Raw genomic sequence first — 20,082 nt, 5'->3', positions numbered from 1 at the left:
CCCCCAGAGGCACAAATCCCTCCGGGGACATTTAGCACAACTTGGAGGAGTGCCACGGGAGTGTCAGTCGGCAGAGGTTACAACTTGTAACTCTCCTGTTTCTTAACTGCAAATGAGTTTTCTACTCTCTCCTTGTCTTCTTCTGGGCATTACTTTTTAATTTACCCAGAATATCTTGCACATGCACCGCATCCTTTGACACAGTGAAGTTTTCATTTGTCTTTTTATGAGTTAAGTTCATGGCAAAGTTGTTTCTGCACACTCCGTGGAAGTGTTCCTCAGGAGAAGCTCTCCCACTTGCCTGACAGCCCCCTGAAGTTGACATTCTCTGACGCCCCCCCATGCCCCAGTTTTACCCTATTCCGCTAAATGTTTTAAATGGCTTATTTGAGTGAGAGCTTCAACAGTTTGGAAACTGCCCTGAGACAAGGACCCCTTGATGGATTCATGATTGACCTCTTGATTATCCATGGCCGTTCCAGGAAGATTAAAATGGCATGACATGAGAGGAACATTAGCTGCAATCAATCTGCTGCTCCTTCTCCTTCTTCCTTTCTCCTTCACACAGACTGATTCATCAAAGGACATTCGCAATGCCTCATTTCAGAGATCCCGGCTTCAAAGCCAGGCTTTATTTTACAAAGAGAAAACTACTAAAGTCTCTCGCTAGATCCCTTCAGGGCCACAGGGAAAAAAAAAAAATCATCCTCTAATTGTCACATCTATGCTGGCTCTGGGAAAAAAAAGTGCATATGTAAGGGCAATCATTTGAAAAGAATAAAGGAAAAATGGTTCACTTTTGTTTTATCCCACCTTAATTTCATTGTTAGTTTCTCTGTACTAGTCACCTGTACCAAATCTGGACTTTTAGAAAACTACAGAGGGCATATGAAGGTTTTAATTTAAACATTAGCTTCTTAGGTAAATGAAGCTAGGTTCCTGCCTTTGCAATCTAATTCACACAGGGCCAATTTTATTCTTGCTCCATTATTTCATTGAGCTTCTGTGATCATAAGTCTCCCTTTGAAGTTGGTTGGAACTCTGAGCACAGATAGATTCCCTGGGTCTTGGAGTAAAATGAGTAATAGATCTGTAACCTCACAGTTCGTAAGGCTTGCTCACTTTTTCTCTCTCTTTCCCTGTGGTCCTCATTCGTGTTCTGAAAATGACTGGAATTTGTATAACTTCTAAAGTTTGATCTGCTATATGAACTAGTTACATGACAGGCATTTGGGTGAACAATAAAATGTATCTGTACAAAACAGAAATTAATTATACACACACACATATAATTATATATAGATCTATCTATCTAGAGAGAAAGATAGAGAAAGTGAGAGAGAGGGAGAGAACATTAAGCTAAAACTAAAGTTTAATTTTTCTCAAGTTATCCTTTTAGACAGTTGAGACTATAGACCAATATCTATACTATATCTGTGTCTATCTCTATCTGCCTCTATCTCTATCTATCTATCTATCTATCTATCTATCATCTACCTATCTAAGAGAAAGTAAAAAAAAAAAACTTTAATAAACCAAATATTGCCAAATACCAGCCACAATTTCCCACAATATGTGATAGTTTTGAGAAAGTGATCAGTTAAAGGATCACAGAAATTAAATTAGTCACCATAAATAATCATTCAACCTATCTGATTGCTGGTCCCATTTAGTCCTATCTGTGGCTTGTTGAGCAATGCCACAGCTGATGGGAACAGTAGCCATCTTTGGGACCTTGGTCTCTCCATCTCTACATAAACTTATGAAGACTACAAGTTCATTACATGTTCTTATGATAGGAATAAAGAAAGATGCATCAGGATGTGGTAAGAAATAAATCACTTAACAAAAGTAGAAGAGAGTGCCAAATGGTTCCCGTTTACCCAAATTTGAATGGTTTTTTGCTTTGTGGATCTTCAGTGCTAAAATTATAAGTGTCAGAAAAATAAGGATAATTGATCATCCTGGTCTGAAAGTTTAGATTCTAGCACCATTTCTTGTGCATCTTCATAATTGGCCTTCCATTTCTTTTTTCTATATTGAATGGCTGCAACTGGATCAGAAGCTTTAAAGTTGGTCAAATTTGGCCTCAAGAGAGGCCAAATCCAGGACACTGGGTGGCTCAGTTGGTTAAGCTTCCACTTCAGCTCAGGTAATGATCCCACGGTTTGTGGGTTCAAGCCCCCTGTCAGTCTCAGATTCTGACAGCTTCAGATTCTGTGTCTCCCTGTCTCTCTGCCCCATCTCTGCTTGCCCTTGTTCTCTCTCAAAAATAAATAAAAACATTAAAAATCTTTTAAAATAAGAGGCCAAATCCAATCCACAGATCTGTTTTGTTTGGGCCATACCATGAAGTATGAAATTTTACATGTATATCTTGATTTTCATTTTATTGTTGGTGACTTAAAAAGTAAGAAGGTATTATAATGGTGGGTCCGCATGTGTACCAGGCAACAGTAGTTATCTGGAGTTGAATAGCATCCACCCATATGATATGGGCAGAATGTGTATCTTCACTTGTTTATGTTAGCCACTCAGCTCCCATGGGAACTGGAACATGCAGTGCCTGGACCAGACCAATGACTGGCAACAGATCAGCATGAGGCCTGCCTAGCATTGAGTAATAGCCCTTCAGCTAATATCAGGAAGAAGGATTGCTTCTAATTCTTGGATGTGCCTATGTTAAAATTATAGTGACCTACAAAACAAAAATGGCCGTCTTCTCCTTGACATTCCCCAGGGAGATTTAAAAAAAGCTTAAAGGATCTGGAAGATCTCCTGTTGGTCTAAGACTGTTAACTAAAAGGTAGAAATTGCCTATTCACCCCTCATTGAAAATACTTGTTGTTTTATTCTTTTAATCGCAGAAATACTTTCCACTTAAAATATGTCAGAAGTATAAGCCTAACCAGTTCACTCGTGTTGCAAGTCAAGTGTTTCCTCCAGTATGCTTTTCTGAATTGGGAAAAAATGGGGCTCTTAGAGATCAATATGTGGCATTCTGCATGTTGTGATCAATTGGTGATTAAGTGAAAATGGTTTAGCTTAATTTGCTTTGAAAATCTGTGCTTGTGCTGATAAAGTGTAGAAGTGTTTCTGAGATGAGATACAAGGAACAGATGTTTAGTATAAAATATTGATAGCACAGAGGAGAGATAAGCTTGGTATTTAATTTGTCTTAATATTTCCATTGCTACAAATTCAACAGCTTTTATCTTACTGGGTAATTACAACTTTCTCCCCCCCCCCCCCCGGCTTAAGATAAGATAGACTTTTTCCAGTTTTCTATCACGTTTAAACTCTTTATGCCCCCTTCTCTCTGTGTTCTTTTTTTTTTTTTTTCTTCCCCTAGGTCCTGGTGTCTTTATTTTAATTTCAGTTGCAATCTTCAGTTAAAAGATTAGAGAACTTGTTTGTAAAAGTTGACATTCCCCTTGCCTTAGAGATTTTAGGTTATCTATTCATGTTATCCCCTAAAAATGAAGTTCCTGGGTGAAGATATAGGTTGCTTGCTTTAGAAGGCCACACTGTAGAGATTCAAACAATAAAGGATTTTGTTTTGGTCTTTCTTTTCATTTGTCATTCAGGCCAGGTAAGCTCTCTCATCCATGTAGTCATTTAGGGATTCAGGCTGGCCAGTAGGTTTTGATCTCCTCAATGTGTAGCTTCCTTCACTGATACACAACTATTGCTCCATTCGTTAGTGTTTTTCAGACAGTAGGAAGTAGGTTAGGACAGAGTGGGTAAGTCAAAGACAAGCAATTTGTCTTTAAAGAAGTGCTCCAGAATGTACACACATCAGTTCTACTTGTCTACCATTGGATTTTTGCATACGTGATCACATCCAACTGAAAAGGAGGCCAAATAACCATGTTACCAATGAAGAATGTTGATCTTCCTCTTCGAGCAATAAGGCAAAGCCAATATACTGAAACACCCTCCTTCAACAATCAACATAAACATAAAATAATATTATTATTGTGTTGCTGGGATAAAAGACATGAAGGAAAATCCCAAATGATAAAGAAAAGAGGAACATAAACAATGGACAGAGAGAAAAACTGTGAGCTGTGAGCACATATATTGGTCCTCCTGGGTGAATATAAACCTTAGCCCACCTATCATAATTTTTTAGGAGGAAGTATGAGACTGGAGTCATTAGTGACCCTTGGCTTATGGAAAGAGCTGCTACTGAATGAAAGAGAATATCTGAAGAAAATTACCATGAATTTAAGCGTTCTAATACCCCCAAAAAAGAACAAATATGAACTTTCATTCAAATATCCTGAATGTGCCAGAAAAGGAGTAGCTTGAGAGTTGGCAGAAAATAGACAAAAGATTTAGACCCCCAAGTACTTCAGAACTCACAGTTATGAAATAGAGAATACAAAATGATTGCATACACACATAATTTATGTAAATATATAAAATATAAGATGGAGTCACAAAATAAGGCACCAAGAAGATGCTATAAAAAAGAGCAGAAAAATCTGAAAACAGAATCAAAAATAATTTAGAAATGAAGAGAACACTTCTTACAGTTACAAAAGTAACTCAGAAAATGCAACAAAATAATAATAGCAGTAACATGTATATGAGAATGAGACAGGTTTCTGTAGAGAGATTGGAAATGTCTCTGGGCCACACTTCATTTTTTGGGATCTCAGGCAATTTTCATGTGGGCCTAGGACATCATGTATTGTTTTATGAAAAGAGTTTTCTGTGTCTACCCTTCTAATTCAAGGAGGTGAAACAAATTCCTTCTTAGTGAGGCATTTTCTCCTAAAACAACCAAAGTAGACAATTTTTACAGTCTTATCTAAGAAATAGTTTTTTGATCTTTAGAACTCCATCTCCATTTCAGAGGAGAGTATTTGCTTTACATTTGCATAACTAAAAAGCTCAGTTAGATGGTTTTCACAGAACAAAAGAATATTCTATGGAAAGAAATATGGCATTGAAGTTTCTGACACTTGAGAGTTAGAAATCACTCTCCTGCTTGTAAATGTCACTTTCCCTCTCCTCACCCTCAAAGTTATGTCGACTAAGATTTGAAAAAATCATAGGGTCAAACGCCACTAGGACACTCCAGAAGCCTTGGTTTGAAGCATTGGCCCCATGACTTTAGTGGTTCCTTGTTCTCAGTCGGATGAAAACTGGTAAACCAGAAAACACAGACTTAACTGGTGAGCTTTTCCCACCATGTCCTACGTAGTGTAATTGTGAAACTGAACAAAAGGGGCAAGTCAGGGGATTTACTGTTTTATAGGAACAGTCAAAATAATATTCCTTGTGCAGCATTTAGTAAATCCATTCAGAACTAATCATTGTTGATTCAGTTGGACACTTTATTGACTTAAAATTACCCCTGAATAGTCTAATAGAGATATTGATCTGTCTATAGGTCTTTTATTTACAGTGTGTCAAAATTATGTTTTGTCAGTTTTCTTATTTGAGTCTCATGAACCTCTCTGCTACAGGTTTTATTTATCATCTTTAATTTATAGATGAGAAAACTGAGACTCAGTACATAGATACTGAGAACCATGACCTGAGTCTTTTCCTTTTCCCTATAAAAATCTGTTAGTTACATTTACACAATACTTTCTTCTTTACATTTAGCAGAAGTGTTTAAGTATAAACACACAATTTTTTTAAGAATTGTAATTCATAGTTTATATACTGACTCTCAGTTGTCCAGAATCAATAAAATTTATTGATAATAGATAGGTACATATAGGATGGCAGGAAACATGGTGGTTTATGTAAATCTCTGCAGTCAACCAGCTCTGTGATGTTAAGCCAAACATATAATTTCATTGAAGTCCATGTTGCTTATATGCATTTGAAGACTTATTAATTTGTTTTTGAATAGATGATTGATGACTATTCATATTTCTGGTTAAAAAAAGTGACACATGTATTTTATTTCTAAAATATATGTCTTTTTTCAGTTCAAAATAAGTTGTCTCAGTATCAGTATATATGTGTGTATTTGTATATATATTTATTTTTGTCAGTTTGTACCAATTTCTGTCTTAGTTTATTCAGGCTGCTATAACAAAAGTACCATAGCTTGAGTGACTTAGAAAAGCATTTATTTCTCATAATTCTGGAAGCCAGAGAATATGGGATCAAAGGGCAGTTCAGTTTCTGATGAGAGCTCTTTTCGTGATTTATAGAACGGCCATCTTCTCACTGTGTCCTCATATGATGACAGAGGTGAAGGAGCTCTGTGGGGTCTCTTCTATCAGGGCACTAATCCCATTCATGAGGACTCCACCTTCATGACCTAATCACCTCCCTAAAGGCCCATCTCCTATTATCATTACATTGAGGGTTAGGATTTAAACACATACATTTTGGGGAGACAGAAACATCCAGCCCTTACAAAGGACTTTTCTATTTGTTTTTCAAGAGATGACAACTAATAGTTCTCCCTGTTATACAAATTCTAGACATTTAAATATTTTATCTCTAAAATGTATCTTTGTAGTTTTTCAGTTCAAAATTAGTTGTTTCAATGTTGCCTTAAAATTAAAAAAAAATTATAGCAGTTTGTAAAGGCCACATTACATCCCTCTACCTAATTTTGCCAACTGTTAAAATAAAGGTATTGTACCATATTCTTCAGAAATTCTGTAAGTCTTGATATTCCTATTAGGACCAAATGGGGCCTAGCTGTATCACAGACTATCTTTAAAATATATCATCATTAAAGTATAAACAGAGTACTTTAAAATACCCGATTAACTAAAGTTCACAAAATGTAATATAGAATTAAATATTAGGTGTTTTTAAAGTTGAAACTCATATTTTATTTAGACTTAACAAAAACATAATTTGTTTAGTTTTTTGTAGAAGGAATAGGACTGTTTGTTTTTTTTTTAAAGAAAAATAAGCCTCTACTTTTATCTAAAGGATAGGCTATTCCTGAGTGAAAATTTTGTGATAAAATGGCCACGGATCTCATTTTGTAAATTTCTTCATCTCCTCGGCAATGTCAATTGCTTCCATGTGACTTCATTATTTTCTTCATCTTCCCCATTGAATCATATTAATATTAACACCTGATTATCGTACATTGAAGATCTATAAAGGAAATGGGTGGAAGTTTGACAGTAATATTTCTTTAATGTAGAATAAAACATTCTTTAATGATTTCCCAGAAGTCAGAGATGAGGAGATTTTCTTCAGTTTATTTGCATCCCGTGCTCCAAACGATTTTCTCTTGCTTCTGATTTGGTGATAAGTTTCACATGTGAAATTTCAGCTGAGCACAGTATGATACTGCTGCAAACATCTTTGACTTTGGCAATGAAAAATTCAGACCAGTCTTCACTGTTCTAAAAGGGCATTCCTGTGACTCTGCAAATGTGCCATACAACTTCTTCAGAGAAATGGATAGGTATCCATTAATTAGACATTATTATTAATGTCATCTTCAGCTGCATACGAAAGGGCAGAGTATATAACTGAGGGCAGGACTGATGACTTTGATGATATATGAACAGCTTTCATAAATTACTTAAAGAAAATTCTCATTTCTTACCCTAATGCATACAATAATTAACACATAATGAGTAATTATGAGGAAAGAGAAAACATACTGGATTAAGTTTATTTCTGACTTCCCTGTTTGTTATTTTTCCACAGTGGTGGGACATCTCTATAAGGTTGCAGATGGTTAGGGAATCAGATAATTTAAAGAGTGTTATGACCTTTCTTTATGTCTATTAGAAAACCTCCTCCCCAGAATTCCTAGAACTACATAGATGTATTTCCTAATTATGTTTATTATTTAACTATGCCATATTGTTCCAGGACAGAGTTTTCCATAATATTTTCTCTGATATCCTAATTCAGAACAGCAAAAGGTCTCTGAATTCAAATACGTTTGAGGAAAATGTTTAGGTTCAGGTAAACATTTCTTATTCTAGAAGATATAAGTGTCTTTAAAATATAACAATGTTTACTGAGTTCCCAACAAAGATATTTCACAAACCTAGGTAAATCATATTACACTATTTGTAGTAGAGTATCAGGTGGGCCAATGCATGTTGGGTGTCCTATGTTAACTAATTCATACAATAGAAATGTGCCACAGTTCTTAACTTGGAAAGAACTTTCAGAGAATGGATGTATTTAAATGAAGTTCCCAGGTATGAGCATACTTATATATCTTATGTTATTGTGCATTGTTTCTGCACTAAAGATCAACTAAAAATATAAAACCTTTGGTGATAACAACAGATAAAACAGTCTTAATGTAGATGGAATTAGTAAACACTCCTCCAGATACTAACACCAGTCTGATAAACTTAAGTTTCCTAATGGTAAATGTGCTGTCAGGGACTGGTTAATAAAATCTACTGCACCTAATTTTTTATTCTCATATGCACCATCAAGTATATGACCAGTCCAGTAAAATCATGATGGAGGTTGGTCTGCATGTGAATAAATACCTAGGTTAAATTACTACACATAAACAAAACACCAGATAAATAATTGATCGCCTTCAGTATTCATATAAGAAATAGATTGTTAAATGTACATATTTAGAAGATTGCTTTAGTGAAAAAATAATAATGATTTGGGACTAACAATTCAAATATGCTTGTCTGTTGGCAGATAAAGAATGTTGAAAATATATACCCTTTTTTGTATTTTTTTCTCTATATTCTTATAATAATACCACCTCCAAAAAAATGTTACATATACATTGTGTGTGTGTGTGTGTGTGTGTGTGTGTGTGTGCGCGCGCGTATATGTTTATGTTGGAAATTTTAAGGCATTTTTGTTCTTTTGAAAGAGTACCAAAGAAAGGTTGAGTATCCTTCAGGAGAAAGAATATATGCCAGATATAAAATTTTTATTTACTTCAAAGATACCAGAAATGCACACTTTTCTTTTCTATAACCTAGTATGTGCATTCTTAGGTCACCTGTTCTCTTACATGCATTATTCACAAAGTGCACTTCAGTACTTTTGTTTATAAGGTCGTTAAAATATAATGAATACAATGAAAAAAAAGCAGAATACTTATTTTTTAAAGTAACTCATAATATATGTACAGTTATTTACATTACTTTAAGGCAGATTTTATTTCTTAAAAAAACTTTTTCATCTCTGAACTATAGTTTACATATTAGGTCTCTTTTGCACAGACATGTTGTCTAAATAGTATCTCACTGTATCAAGATTCAGTGAGAAGAGTGTTAAGTTCTTCCAGCGCCGGACACATGGCTCACCTTCATCAACATAGCTGTTAATGGAATTGTCCACTGACTCTCCCTTTGGCCCAGTTTTCTTTTGCCCATATGCAGCACTTAAGGGAAAAGAAATTACAAAAACATCTAAGGTGGCCTTTTCTTGTCTCCATCCCTCAGCTCTAAAGTTCAAAGACTTTTATTGTCATTTGAAGGTTTGCACTTCTATCTTATTTCACTAAAGCTTTAAAAAAAACACAAGGTTTAGCTCATTGTTGGAAATAATTGTAAAACTTGAGATGCATAATGTTTGGGGTTCTTTCTTTTGTACATTTTGCATCTGTAACTAACTCCAAATTACTTTTTCTAATGGCAGCATAGAAAAGGGAAAAAAAGGAGACTGTAGACCTTGAGATTTGGGTTCTTTTTTTCTCCTGCTGGGCAACCCACATGACTTACAGCAGATTTGTATCTTGTAAATGATGGAATTTCTCTAAGGTCCAGTTTCTTCAAATTCCAGTTCTTAAATCTGATGATATGATCCCTCTAAAACCTAGTTAGTCCTTTCCAGAGAAAACCTTCACATTCCACATCCTCAGTCTTCCCTATATTGTCTACTTGTAAGGAACGTAACTAATATCAATAGGTTATTTAAATTTAACATTAGTATTAGATAAAATAATTAATAACACTTACCCTAGTGACAGTTTAACCAGTAAGAGATTCCTATTTAATAACAATCATATTGTGGCTAATCTGATGAAAGACTGGTGTAACAAAAGTATCTAAGTTTTAAGTAAACGTCAGCAAATTGCAATTTATTTATTGGTCAAACAGCACTGAGCCTAAATGATGTAATGTAATAACTTAATCTCAGAGCGTGCACACCTCTCATTTTTAGTTTCCTTGCATAGAAAAGACTTAGGGTCATGATTGCCAATTGAAATTTACAAAAACAAACAGCTGTTTCTCTGCAAAGTTACTTTTACACATTCTTTGCCAGAAACTACAATGTAGGGGTAACAAAGACGTGGGGATCTGTTATATTATGCTGATTTCTTTTTGTTTCATGGAATGTTGTATGTATATTCTGAGAGTAGAAAACTTGCTCCCAGCACATAACCTTTTCAACTTTCCACAGAGTAAAAAACACACTGCATTGCTTTATTGTGTTTTCTTACAACAAGGGACTTATTTCCGCAGAAAAGGGCAAACCAGGAAATTTACTCATGAAAACCAATTTATATAAGCATATGAATAGTATAACTATTCCCTTAGTATGTCTGGTATTCATCTTTAGAACTCTGGGGGACACATTAATAATCCTTAGTGCAACTTCGATTTAGCTTGTGTTTAAATATAGAAAGCAAATGAGGTTGGCTCTGGGTTTATTATTATTATTATTTTCTCTCTGGTATCAAGTCAACCAGTGTGATGGCCTGTGAACTCTTTCAGCATGCTCTGTGCAAAATCAGAGTGTGACAAGGTGTCAGCATTGACAGATCAGTAGTGGAGATTGAGCAGACCTGAATTAATAAAGGTCAAAATTGTCAACAGGAAGAGTGTCCAGTGGCATGTGAGGACTTGCTCCTAAACAGCATTTGAAAAGCAAAAAGTGATTCCAGAACAGAACCCAAGGCACCTAGACAAGCCAGGAATTTTCTGAGAATCATCTCTAAAGTAAACACCTACTCTAAAATGATTTGTTTTCAAATGCACCCCTCCCCATTTCTTTTCCCTTTTTCTAAATGCTCAAAAACATGACAGGTCCCAAAGTGACCCAAGGAGTTAGAAGGAAGAAAATGGCAGTTTGTGAGTAGAACACAGTCCCAAGGTCTGCCTGTGACTGGGATGGGATCTACACTGCCCCACCCTCTACTCTCTCTGCCGTGCTTTTTTGTTTTTTCCTGTTCTCACAGCTTATGATGTTTTCACAGCAATTTGTAGGAGCAAAGTGCTTTTCCTCTGTACTGCATAATTTGATCATTGATTCTATTCTGCTAGTACCATTATCTTTTCATTTTGTGTCAGGTCCATCTCTTAAGCAAACTATCCAGGAAACTCAGAGGGGATACCTTGTATTTCTCTTACATCCTCTGGAGTGTTAGCAGGCTCTACATTCGGTACTTGGCACTTAGGGGATGATTTTACTTCAGCTGAGGATGATAGAAGTTTAAATTAGTTACATTTTTAGGGAAAATTTAACATCTTTTTCAGTCCTTCAAATGTTTTAATTAAAATTGCAAGAGTGTCAGCGTTGTTTCAAAATAAATAAAATTATTTAGTGCTTATACAGGAATAATGAAACTATGTGACCTAAGGCTTTCTATAAGATGTGGATTTCTCTATAAAGTTGTATTTTTTTTCTCATTAGGGCTATGCATGCCAGCTTTCTTATTTCTTGATCTTTTATTCAAAGCACTGATTCAGATTCTCGTATAATAGAAAATTTATCTCTGTCTCCAAACACTGTCTCTCTCTGGGTTCGTGGATTTTGTGTGCGTGTGTGTGTGTGTGGTGTGCATGCGTGTGCGTGTGCCTGTGCCGTTGTCTGTGTGTTGCCCTTCTGGGAAATACTTCATGATACCCAAACAACTGCCAAGTTATTTGAATGAAAAATAAAAATGACTTTATAGCCACTTAACTTTTCTCGGGGAAGAATGCTCCTACACCACATTTTAACCTTCCTCCCTCATTCTGTTCTTGAAAAATTCAACTGAAAGTAACCAAATTCTTTCAGCCCTCCCAAATTTCATTTTTTCTCCTATAAGTTACTATTAACCAGGGGTTTTTTTTCAGTAAGAAGTAGTTTATTTGGGAAGTCTAATATAGTAAACACATTGTTTTCATTCTCTATTAGAGAAGAATAGACGAATTAGCTGAAAGGATAAACTGAAATAGGTTCTGTATGTATTTACCAGACTGGTTTAGTAGCTCGATCTTTTCCAACTTTCTTTTTTGCCTCAAGACTTCTGGTCATCCCATGTGACAACATCCTGGTACAAGTTAGGCAGTCTCCTTTCACTGCCCTTTGGGAAGGATATTTATTTTTATAAGAACAGATTAATGATGATGTCATCCCAGTGACTAAGTGATACTGAAATCCAAAAGCTTCTGTATGATTTTCTTCTTTCTTTATTAACACATTAAGGTCTCAGGGGGATGTAAATGTTAAAACATGGTATCTCCCCTAACTTCTCTTTTAAGCTTTTATCTTATAATTATCTTGTAATTATGATCTAAAGTTAAATGGGTTAAGTACTTTTTCAAAATGGCATAAATTGTGGTTTTACTCATAAGGCGTTTTTTCAAAGTTTCTTATAGTAAAGTCAGATAGTATTATTAGTAACCAATTATGATGTGATCTACTTTCAAAAAGGAAAATGAGTAAACAATTCAACTTTATTGTTTGTAAAATCCCAAACAGTCTCAGATGCCCAAGTTATTCTATATTACAGAATAGGCAATTTCTATACCATAAAAAACTAACACTGTCCACCTTAATTCAGTGAAAAATGAAGGATTTAAACTGGGGAGGGACATTAAAAAATATATATTCTTTTATATTTAAAAAATATATCTTATGCAATTCTATAAGTCATCAGATATTTTGTTATAAAAATAAGATTTTACATGACTGTGTAGTATTTGGAATTTGTTTTATTTTTGAGAGAGTGCAAGTGAGGTATGGGCAGAGAGAGGGAGACAGAGGATCTGAAGCAGGTTCCGAGCTGACGGCAGCAAGCCCAATGTAGGGCTTAAACTTACGAACCACAAGATCATGACCTGAGTTGAAGTCATGAACACTCAACCAAGCCATCCAGGTGTCCCTGGAATTTTATTTTTAAAATGACATATTTTAATACTTTTAGCTTTTGTCTATTGTGCTATTATAGATAATGTTCTTACATTTTTTCCTATAAAATTATGTCTTTCTCTGTAGTTTGCTCTTTCCCCCCCTTAGATTCCTGTGTTATAGGTAAAATTTCAAGGTCTAAGTCATATACATTTTAATGATTTTGATAGATCTTGTCATTATCTTATACCAGAAAGGTTGATTTAAAGCACACCACCCCGCTGGTTTATGATCCTTGATCCTGTCTCATTGTTTATATTCCTATTTATTTTATTATGATTTATTAATTTTTATATTTTGCATGCCATTTGTATTTCTGTTATAAGTTGTTGTATCATTTTTCTGTAGAGGTATTTACTTCCTGTTAAGGTAGTGTACTATTATTTGGTATTTTATGAGAATTTTTCACTAGTTTTCTAATTTTGTTCCACTTGCCAAATTAAAAAAAAGTTAATATTATAATATCAGTGAGTTATTAGCATAAAGACTTCTTTAAAGTTTTTTCAGAATCAGTTCTACCTGTTTTGGTTGAACACAAGGTGTGCATATGTATCATTTGGGAGGATGTGTATACACAGAAAGAAATAGCTTTCCAGATACAGAATGTCATCCTATCTCCTTTTCTTCCTTTCACTACTTCTACCTTTGCTAATCGCTTGTCTTTTTTTCCTGCCCTCATTACTACCGTTTCATAAGAAAGCAAAACAAAACAGAAACTGAGACAAGTATGTTAATTTAACTATTATTAGTGGCCTCATCTTATAATAGACATATTCTTTACAAAATTTAATTGTATTTACTTCAAATCTCAGAAATAGATAATCCCAGTGTATCCTCTTTTATGGTTCTTACCTAATTTAAGAGGAGATCAATTACTTTTAATATTAAAAATGCTACTTGTTAATTTGCTTAATCCAAAATACAATTATGAAATTAGAAGTAAAGAGTATATAATAATCTTTGAAAAAGTAATCTTTCATTGAGAAGTATTGTTAGTATTAGCAAGGACATAAAAACACTAAGAATTTTTGTCCTAAACAGGTTAACAATGAAAAAATAGAGAAATATAGGAAGTTAAAATATAGAATAAAATTAATCCTAGTAATATAAAATTTAGAATAGTGGAAGCCTCAGAATGGCTCAGTCCATTAAACCTCTGCTCTGACTCTTGGTTTCTTCTCATGATCTCAAGGTTTGTGATTTCAAGCCCCAAGTCTCAGCTTTCCACTGATAGCACAGAGCCTGCCTGGGATTCTCTGATTCTCTCTCTGCCCCTTCCCCACTCTCTCCTTCTCCCTCCCTCCCTTGGTCTGTCTCTCTGTCTGTCTGTCTCTCTCTCAAATAAATTTAAAGACCATAAAAAGTAAATTAAATAAATAATAGTGACATAGGACAGGGGCTAATGGAGATCAATTCGAGGCAGACAGGTGGGAGAAAGGACGGGGTCTTCGTTCTTGTGGTCGTGGGCTTGGCCACCAGCCAGCAGAGTCATAGCCAGGGCACCAGCCTCCATCATCCACCCAAGCGCCCACCAGCTACAAATGTGGTGGCCGAATAGGAGGTTGAGGGCAAGGCGGTGAGGCTCTGGCTCTGGGGAGCAACAACTTCAGCATTTACCCTCCAGTTCCAGGATAGGAATGGTTTCTAACGTGAGCAGGAAAGAAATTTGAGAAAATCCCCATTGCACACGTTAAAGCTGTCTATAACAACGTGAAGATCCAGGTGGTCTCTGCCTTGTGCCAGCTCCTTGCTGGCACTTTCTGAGACACAGAAGGGGTCTCGAAATGCAGGGAAGGTCACAGGCATTGCTACATAAACAGGACTAGATGCTGGGGGAAAGCCTAGGAAAAAGTGTGATCCATATCTCAGTGGTGGTGAAAGGCCCTATGGGGGGCCTGGAAGTGCTCACAGTCTTGGGCAGCACCCGCTTCCAGTACAATGGGCTGCTGCCCCAGGAAGGCTCCAAGCCAGGGACTGAAAGGAAATCTGCCCCTGAATTTGACCTCAAGTCCCAACTCCCGCAGCCAGACTTCATTGAAAACACGCTGCTGTCAGCACTCTCTCCAGAGAAGGGCTTGCTGGGGTCTCTCAGGGAGTAAGAAATGACCTTTGCCCCTTTACTGGTGGCCTTGCTTGTTCATTTGACTGGAGCCAAGTATGAAAAAGAGGGACTCCAGGGGAGCTACAGGGCAGCTATGGCCCAGACGTCACTAGTTAATGCTGCCTCTGCTCAGCAAAACTAAAATGTCACTACCATCTGTAAAAAAAAAATTAAAAAATAATAATAAAATAATAATAAAATAGTGATACAGAATTATATAATTAAATATCCTATTACTCTTCAATTTGCAAGAGATTCAGAATATTCACTGTTATCAGTTCTAAATCAACCCTTGGAATGACCCAAATCTTTCAACAGACAAGACATATAAAAGATATAAAATTTGGATTGAATATTATTAGTACATTTATTTTTGCTTTTCTTTCTCTCTCCCCTTTTTAATACTATGATCATTGGGTATTATACTGATGTATATTCTAAGTATTTTGTTGTAAGAGTCTGAAAAATCTTCCATTTTTTCTTTTTGTAAATAAGGAAACAAAAGGTATATACATGAGTTGCTTAAATTCACATTGTAAGTTTGCAGAAGATATATTATTATTATTTTTTTTTTTTACTCTTTAGCAGGGGGAGGGAATGACTCTTCAGGAGAGAGCTCAATTAGCTATCCAATTCCCAACAGATATATCACTTTTACAACAACTTGAATATTGTTTTCTTATATATGTAATTAATGTAATTAACTTTATATATACTCTTTATATATATAAATTAACATGATTAATATACTAACAAGAGTATACATAATCGACATAATAGGTTATCCATTCATTTAATAAATATTAGACACTAGCTATGTGCCGGGTTTTGTGAATTATTAAAAAAATTAGGTAACATGTAGGCACACAGGCATTCAGACATTCAATTTAATCGAATTCATTTATTTCTGGAAGTTACCACATGTATTAAAGTTCTCCATAGAAACAGAGTAGGAGATATTTATGATATTTATTTTAATAGATGGGTTCACATGATTTCTGAGGTTGACAAGGTCAAAGGTCTGCAGTCAGGAGGCTGGTGGTCTAAAAGAGCCTATGGGTCTGAGTCTGAAAACCTGAGATCCAGGGGAGCTGATAGTGTAGTTTTAGTCCAAAGGCCAGTAATCTTGAGGTCCAGGAAAAGCTAAAGTTTCAGTTCATCTACAAAGGAAGGAAAAAACTTACGTCCCAGTTGAAGGCAGTCAGGGAGGAGAAATTTCTTCTTACTCATGGGAATATCAGCCTTCTTGTTTTATTTAGGCCCTCAACTAATTGCATGGGTCCAACCCACATTAGAGAAGACAAACTGCTTTATTCTATCTATTTATTTAAATGTTAAAGTCATCTAAAAGCAGCCTCAGAGACACAACCAAAGTAATGTTTGGACAAAGGTCTGGTAACCCTCTGGCTTGGTCAAGTTCACACATAAAATTAACCGTCATACCATGTTTTCCTCAGCAGGAGTTAAATGGTGCAGTCTTGTGAGAAGAAATTTTACCACTAATACCCTTTGAAACACTAAACTTCACCCATTTGATTACTAGACCACTTTAATTATTGGTTAATAAATTACTGTTATGGCCGCCTGAGTGGCTCAGTTAATTACGTGTCTGAGCTCAGTTCTAGTCATGATCTCATGGTTTGTGAATTCGAGCCCCATGTCAGGCTCTGTGCTGACAGCTCAGAGCCTGGAACCTACTTCGGATTCTGTGTCTCCCTGTCTCTCTGCTCCTACTCCGCTTCTCTCTCTCAAAAATAAAATAAACATTAAAATAAATAAATAAATAATTACTGTTAGAATTAGGGCAATGATCGACAAAACAACAATCCATTAATGGTTGATACAGGTAATATCAGTCAAGCTAATAAAACTCTTGGGTCCTTTGGAAGCAAGTATGAATAAAAAGCAGTCTGAAGGACACTGCACTCTATTGAAGAAATCAAAATAAGAGGCCACAGAAGACCCAGTTTACTGTGGAAAACTGGTAATCTTTAAGTATGTAAAAGCTGCTGATCTCTGTACTTTAAGTGAAATTTTTACAGAACATAAACTAAATGCTCAATTGTGGAATGGGGCTATAAAATTTGCAGTGAGAACATACTTTTAACTGCATATTGTAGAGGGTTCCTGGAAAAGTTCCTTTAAAAAAAAACAGGAAACACATTCCTCTCCATTTTTATCTAAAGATCTACAGAAAAGTCCTCTTTCTGTACCAGGTGACCCAAGGCAAGTGTGTGATATAACGTATGTCTTCTTGAACCTTTAAACCAGCTTGCACTGCATCTCTCCCCACACCTTCAGGTGGTCTATCCCTTCACATTTCTCCTTTATCTTCCCCTGCTGCCAGGACAGGTTGTCATGGAACTCATTTATACTTTTCTTATTCTGGATAAATGCTACCAGCTGTTGCCAGGAACTACCTGCCATTAGTAATAACTCATTAGACCTGACAGTGAAAATCTCTCCTACATGGCAAATGCTAGCTGGTAGACTGTATACTGATGAATCCATTTGAATCCATTTTCAGCCAGTGGGTGAACACGAATTAGGGAACTTTATAGTGCCTAAGATCAGCTCATTGTATAACTCTCATTACTTTTTTATGGGTTCACTCAGCATGAAAATCATTCATTAGCAATGAACATATTTAATTGTTCTTTCCAGTTCATCCCTTTGTACATTTTAAACAGCTTATCCTGGCTGGTTACAAACCTGAAATCTAAAAGCAGATGCTGCCTCTAGTTGGGAAACTCAGGTAGGATACTACAAAAAATACATGTAAAAAATAAAGAAACATACTTCTTTTTATGATTTTATGTCAACCTTTAATGTGTCTGAAGCATGAGGAAATGAGGAAATGAATTAATACATAAATTGTATGCATTCATTAATAAATAAATTAATGGATAGTTGAGCAAAAAAATTATACTTCGTTGTCCATATGTATTCTTTTTAAAAAAGAGAACAAAGAAAGGTGATAATATAGTTAGAAGGAGGACTGAGTGGCAATTGACAAACAGAAGCAGACTCAGAAAGATGGAACTGGACCTTCAGATTTCTACACTTATTTAAGGCATAGCGGACAGTCAATCAGAAATTATTACTGGCAGTTCCCATCCAAGAAGAAGAAAATAGAAATGGAGGAAAGGAGGCAGGGAGGAAGAGAGAGGGAGAAAGGAATAAAGAATTCATAAAGAATAAAAAGTGTGTAAGATTCTGAAAGTTCCACAAATAGAAATATAAAAATAGATGTTCTTGTACACTCATGCAATATTTAGAATATTAGAAAATTCATATACTTTGCTGACAAATAATGGAACTAGTGTCAAATGATTGTAGCGGTGTTTGAACTGCAAGGTTACAACCTTGACATGGGTACAATGAAAAGAGCTTCTTGAACAAGCTATCTCCAATGTATTGTTATTTTTCTATTATCCTAATTACAAAACCAAATTCACCATATTTTGCAAACAACCAAAAAACCTTCTACTTTTATTTATGTATTTTAAGAAGAGTGAGCACATGAGCGCACGAGTCAGGAGGGGCAGAGGGAAAGAAAGAGAATCTTAAGCAGTCTCCATACTGAGCCTGGAGGGACTCTACCCACAGCTCTGGGATCAGGACCTAAGTGGAAATCAAGAGTTAGATGCTTAACTGACAAAGCCATCCAAGTTCTCCAAAAACCTCTGGTTTAAGAAAAAAGTTCATTTTGGGGTACCTGGGTGGCTCAGTCAATTAAGCATTCCACTCTTGATATTGGCTCAGATCATGATCTCATAGTTGGTAAAATGGAGCTCTGTGTTGGGCTCTGCGCTGACAGCATGGAGCCTCCCTGGGACTCTGTCTCTCCCTGTCTCTCTACCCCTCCCTTATTTGCTCTTGTTTTTCTCTCTCAAAATAAATGAACATTAATTAAAAAAATATATATATATGTATATTCCTTTTTACTAATGGAGGAGATTAATGCAGTCAAATTTTATATTCAAATACTTTGGGGGTCAAATTTTAACTTGACAGATGAATTATCAGTGTTTATGAGGGAGGGAAATTATAAAATCTGGATAGTTTCTCATTAGCATAATAAAAATCTGCACAATAAGTATAGGAGCATAATCAACATATAACTGAAATTTCATGCTCATGAAGTCACCAAGTTGTCTGCTCTACTGGGGGGGAGTGTGGAAATTTTTATGTTTAACATTGGGGAAAAGATCATATAATTTAATGAAAAATCTGATCAACTGATCCCCAAATTCATGATTTGGAACCTATCACAGGATTGCTAACAGACACAGAGCGATGCTGGTAAAGCATCTTGTGTTAGTTGTAAGGCCTGCATAAACGGTAACTGATCAGCATATTTTACTCCTGGAGGAGAGAATTAATATGAACGAGATAGACAAAATTGAGGAAAGAGAGTTCTTCAGCTAAGGAAGGAAGGCAGGATATTTCAACGGTGGTTTTGAAGCACATGTGAGGTTATTTATCAAAGGATAATCAGTTTTTCAACTAGTGTAAAATAAGAAAGAAGAGAAATTATAAAAAGTTTCAATTAGATAAGAAACAAATGTCTGTAGTCACTGTTACATATGTCTTTCATTGACCATTTATTTTAAACCTGAAGTTTTAATATTATTCTTAAGTAACATATTTCAGTACCTCAGTTAGGGTAAAAAGCTCTTTGAGATTTGAGATGTTGTGTCTGTTCTGTATATATGGGAGAGGAGAGTGCATAGTGGGTCCATGTAACTTGATTATTAAAGATGTTAAATAGAAACAAGTTTTTGTTCTGTTCTGTTTTATTTTTGTTATTGAGCAATTTAAAGATTGAAAGAATTTCTACTTTTGGATATAATTTGTTTTAGCTTTTGGTTTGGGATAATTTTGAACTTCTAAAACACTGCCTGCTAGTAAAG

Source organism: Suricata suricatta, chromosome 6 (genome assembly GCF_006229205.1).
Source record: "Suricata suricatta isolate VVHF042 chromosome 6, meerkat_22Aug2017_6uvM2_HiC, whole genome shotgun sequence".
NCBI classification, from domain to species: Eukaryota; Metazoa; Chordata; class Mammalia; order Carnivora; family Herpestidae; genus Suricata; species Suricata suricatta.
This window is presented reverse-complemented; position numbering follows the sequence as displayed.